Below are 5,815 nucleotides of genomic sequence, written 5' to 3' on the forward strand. Positions count from 1 at the left end.
AAGTAAGGAAAAGGGAAATCCTGCAAATGTGCAGGAGTGATGGTATGCCAGTGACTACAGGCTAACTCCACTGTCGTTTATGAACTGTTACATATTAGCAGACCTGCGCAAACCATAGACAGTACAGGGGTGAAGACTAAACCATAGACAGTACAGGGGGGAAGACTGTCTATACTCAAACTAAGACGGGCTAGCTGTTTCTGCTATGCATGTTGCGAAAGTTAACCTCCAGTATCTAAAGTTTCAGACCTTATTTACTTATGTCATTCTTGTTTTTCTGGTGTAAATATTTCTTGTTGTTTTTCTGGTTGTACTGTGCAGAAATCATTGTCATAACATCAACGTAGAATTTTCCTGCACTGAACAGATAGAAGCAACATTTATTGTTGATCATTGGTAACCCATACTGGTATATACCAATTCTGATCAAATTTGAGCGACACCGTATAATTGCGGTATTTTTTACACATTTGTATGATACTGATTTGGCAAATACAAACAACACAACAACAACAATGACAAATGACAAATAATTTAAGTGTATTAACAAACCCATAAAAGACAACAAATGAGGTTATTTCAAATTTTATCATGAACAACTCATATAACCCTATGTTTCCTGTGTCCTTGAGTATATCACTCAGAAAACGATGAACTCAGAAACCAGTCAGTCAGCTGACTATAACTACACATTACCAGTATATCACTATTCCATGTCAGTCGCATTTTAATTGGTGAGGCTGGGTGACTTGTAAATTTCGATGGTTTTCTTGGATTCGTTGATAATACAACGGAAATAACAGGCTTCGCCCTGACCGTTAGCGTTTGTTTATGGTCGCAGGTGAGAGGAAAGCCACAATAAATGGGCCCAGCAAGCCTCGCCTGTTAATCTACTTCTGTCCTCTTGCTCTAGACTGAAAGATCCGTCACTCAAAGGTGCTCTCTACGCTGCCCCAGAGTGTTCTCAAGCAACAGATCTTTCTATCTCGTTTTTGCCCATAAATAAATGTTAATGATCACGGTGACGCCCTGTGCTTGTTCTCAACCATCTCATACCAAAGACACTTGTCAAAATATATTAATTATTTAGGTTTACTGTTTCTCTGTACAATGAACTTTTTTGAGGGTTATGAAAGTTTTAGATCTTTTACCAATCTGGAGTTTGTGTTAAGTTTTCAAAAGACAAAAATTACAAAAGACAAGAATTACTTCAGTCATCAACAACCTCAAAAAACGAAGAAACATTAAATCCTTTTTAGCCATGATTGTCAGAATTGCTATGCCACATATTGTAAAACTTAAAAGTTTGTTTATTAGTCCCCGTGGACGAAGTCCGGCGGGGACTTATAGATTGAGTCCCGTCCGTGTGTCCGTCCGTCCGTCCGTCCGTCCGTCCGTCATCAACAGTTTCTCAGACACTGCTAAACTAATTTTGTTCAAACTTGGTACAAAGGCACAGCAGTATGACCTACAGATGCACATCGATTTATTTTGTGATACGATCCAATATGGGCGCGAGGCGGCCATTTTATTGCGATTTTTCATGTCTTTGGACCATAACTCAGACATCCTTGAGCACATTCTGCTCAAACTTGGCACAAAAGCATAACATTATGGCTTTCATATCTATGTGAAATTATTTCGCGATATGTTTCAATATGGGCGCGTGGCGGCCATTTTGTTGCGATTTTTCATGTCTTTGGACCATAACTCAGACATCCGTGAGCACATTCTGCTCAAACTTGGCACAAAGGCATAACACTATGGCTTTCATATCCATGTCAAATTATTTTGCGATATGTTTCAATATGGGCGCCTGGCGGCCATTTTGTTGCGATTTTTCATGTCTTTGGACCATAACTCAGACATCCTTGAACAGATTCTGTTCAAACGTGCCACAAAGGTATAACACTATGGCCTACATATGCATGTCAAATTATTTTGTGATACAATCCGATATGGCCGCGAGGCGGCCATTTTGTTTGTGATTTTTCGTGTCTTTGAACCATAACTCAAAGATCCTTAAACCGATTCTGTTCAAACTTGACACAAAGGCATAACACTATGTCCTACATATGCATGTCGAATTATATTGCGATACGATCCAATATGGGCGTGAGGCGGCCATTTTGTTGTGATTTTTCATGTCTTTGAACCATAACTCAGACATCCTTGAACCTATTCTGTTCAAATTTGGCACAAAAGCAAAACATTATGCCCTTCATATGAACACCAATTTATTTCGTGATATGATCCAATATGGCCGACAGGCGGCCATTTTTTTGCGATTTTTTCATGTCTTTGAACCATAACTCAAACATCCTTGAACCGATTTGGTTCAAACTTGGCACAAAGGCAAAGCACTATGGCATACATATGCATGTATCAATTAAGCTTGCGATAGGATCCAATATGGCTGCAGAACTGCCATTTTGTTGGAATTTTGCATGTCTTTGAATCATAATTCAAAGGTCATTACACCCATTTTGTCCAAACTTGGCACAAAGATCAAGCACTATGGCATACATATACATGTCAATTTACTTCGTAACATGTTCCAATATGGCTGCCAGATTGTCATTTTTTCCAATATCGCTGTCAGATGGTCATTTTTGATTTTTTTCATGTCTTTGAGGCTTAATCATATGCAAATATTCTTTAACCAATGTTGTTGAGACTTGGTACAAAGATAAAGTACTATGGCATACATATGCATGTCTACTAATTTTGTGCTATGATCCATATGGTCAATAGACAGCCATTTGATTTAAATTTTGGTGTGATTGTTTTATGTCTTTGAAACATAAACATAGGTCACTGTCCCTTGATGGACTGATTTTGTTCAAATGTGATACGAAGATAAAATACTATGGCTGCATTCTTGTGCACATTAATTTGTTTTATTATATGATCCGAAATAGCTGATTACAACAACATACCCGATCCCATACCATTTCGAAAATTCCACCAAACCATGTGCATAGTATGTGCCATCATGACACTGGAGGCAGTAAGGGCATCGTTATGTGTGATGTAATCAAAAGTTCCTTGAGTGGTCATTACCGGCAGAGATGAGTCACTTATTGAACGCTCCTCAGATTACTTTATTATGCAAGTCACAGGCCTGATGCACCCGTTGCATCAATGTCATTCCACAGCTACCTAGACCACAGCTACCTAGACTCCAAAGATTATAACAAAATGGACAAGCGGGGACTGTGTCATCAACGATGACTTGTTTACTATGCTTATTTATTCATTCATTCATTCATTCATTCATCCATTCATTAATTCATTCATCCATTCATTCATTCATCCATTCATTCATTCATTCATTCATTCATTTATTCATTCACTCATTCATTCATTCATTCATTTCCTTACAGTCTCATTCAAGCTTACACAAAATCCCAAGGATTCAACAAATTTACCGATAACGTATCAAATCAACTGATAATGTATTGGAGCAAGTGATTCATGGGAATAGATTCATAGGGATAGATCTATCCTCGATCGATCGATCAATTCATCGATCATTCGATAGATCGACCGATTGATCGATCAACGTACAGATCTATATTAATCGATCGATATTTCTATCGATTGAATGATTGAATGAATTGATCGATTGCTCGACTAATAGAAAAATCTATCTATCTATCTATCTATCTATCTATCTATCTATCTATCTATCTATTTCGATCGATAGATAGATCGATCGACGTATAGATAAATGAAGAGATAGTGTATCAAGTCAACCGATGATGTAGCCAAGTGAACAATAACGTATCAAATAAACCGATGACGTAATATTAATCAACCAATTATGTATCAAATCAACCAATAGCCTAGCCAAGTCCAACAGTAAAGATTCCAATCAACTGATAATGCATCAAGTCAACAAATAAATTATCAATCGATCGATAAAAACAAATGGAAACTAAAGATAAATGGAAACTAATTGAATATAAATCAGAGTTGTATTTTTCGTTTTTTTTTCAAAATCAATCAGTTCCACCTTCAAAGTTACATATATTTAGACTATACTGTTTAACACTGTGAGTGTCTTTATCGACACACTAAGTTGGGAAGACTTGGAAAAAAGTTTTCTTCATGACTGATTATAAAATTTCGTTACTTACAACGTCAGTATATCAAAATGACAATAAGCCTTTACAAAATAATTGCAATCATACCCATCCGTAGTCCGATAACACTAGGTCAAAATTCGTAATACACTAGTAATAAACATAGACACAAAACAGCACAGAACAGACAGTAAAGCACCGGTACACACTCATGTAACCCTCATTCTGGGACTGAATTACAGGTAAATCTGGACTCACTGCTCAATTGAATTCCTTATAATCAAAATTCATTAATTTTGCAAGTTACTCCTGTAAACAAGCCAAGTCAACAGAGTTGCTTTTTCTTTCCTTTTTATCATTCTGTCGTGATTCACGTCAAGTCACATCTTATTTCAAGTAGGATTACTAAGACATCGCAAAATTATTCGGAGTTTAGTAGTCGTATGTAGTATAGTACTGATAGAAAATACCGCTTATGCCAAGAAAATAAAAAGTTTGTTTGTCCTCGCGCGCATCAATTGAGACCTGCCGCTTCAACCTTCTGCTCATGGGGAAATAAAATGAAAGAAAACCAAAGACGCGACGATAGTGCATAACACCGTGCTGTGTAAAACTGAACTGTAAACAAAATAACTGACACTAACAATGAATTCAGAACTGTACACATATGTCACTGTTATATTAAGCTGTCAAAACTGTGCATTTCTGCACTAAAAGTCAAACCTCAGAACTGTTGCTGTACAAAAATACAAAAGCAACACTGCTGTGCGTTTATCTCTGCGTGCATTCCTATGTCGTTTTCATGTTCTTTGCGCATTCTTGTTGGTTGAACAGAGAAAAAAAAATTGAAGAGCAAAAAATTCCGCATCACCACATCATTTTTGCAATATGTCTAGGATGAGAAACAATCTTATATTTGTAACAATTTATGCTAAACGGACAAATAAATAGAATAAAAAAAATTGAGCAGGAGACAATGTGATAACAAATCGATCTTTAGATCTATTTATCAATTTATCCATTGACCCATTTATAGAATCGATCGATCGACCTATCGATGCATGATCTATCTTTTTATCGAATGGATAGATCCTTCGTTCTATCAATCGATCTGCCCATCAATTTATCTATCGATCGATCAGTCGATCGATCGACCGACCATCTAACAAACATCGACAGATAGATCGATCGATCGACCAATCGATTGAGTGATCGATTTATCTCTCGATACATTGATCGACATATCTACCTATCTACCTACCTACCTACCCATCTATCTATCTATCTATCTATCTATCTATCTATCTATCTATCTATCTATCTATCTATCTATCTATCTAATATTTATCGATCTATAATTTAATCGATATTTCGCTCCCCATGAATCGCTTAATCGGATATTATCAGTTAATTGATACGTTATTGTTTGTTTTGATGCGGTATTGGTTGACTTTTCTATGTTATTAGTTGATTTAATCCGTTATTGGTGCATTGATTCGTTATCGGTAAATTTGTTGATACATTATCGGTTAAGAAAAATTACTACGTTATCAGTTAGAAAAATTTACTACGTTATCGGTTCGTTACTACGTTATCGGTTGATTTACTTTGTTATCGGTTCGTTACTACGTTTTCGGGTTTGATATGTTATCGGTCAGTTACGGCAGTTACGGCGTTATCGGTTGTAACACGCCCCCAACGACTGCCGAAAGAGAAGTGATCCTGAG

Source organism: Ptychodera flava (assembly GCF_041260155.1).
Source record: "Ptychodera flava strain L36383 chromosome 23 unlocalized genomic scaffold, AS_Pfla_20210202 Scaffold_23__1_contigs__length_28996876_pilon, whole genome shotgun sequence".
Taxonomy (NCBI): Eukaryota; Metazoa; Hemichordata; class Enteropneusta; family Ptychoderidae; genus Ptychodera; species Ptychodera flava.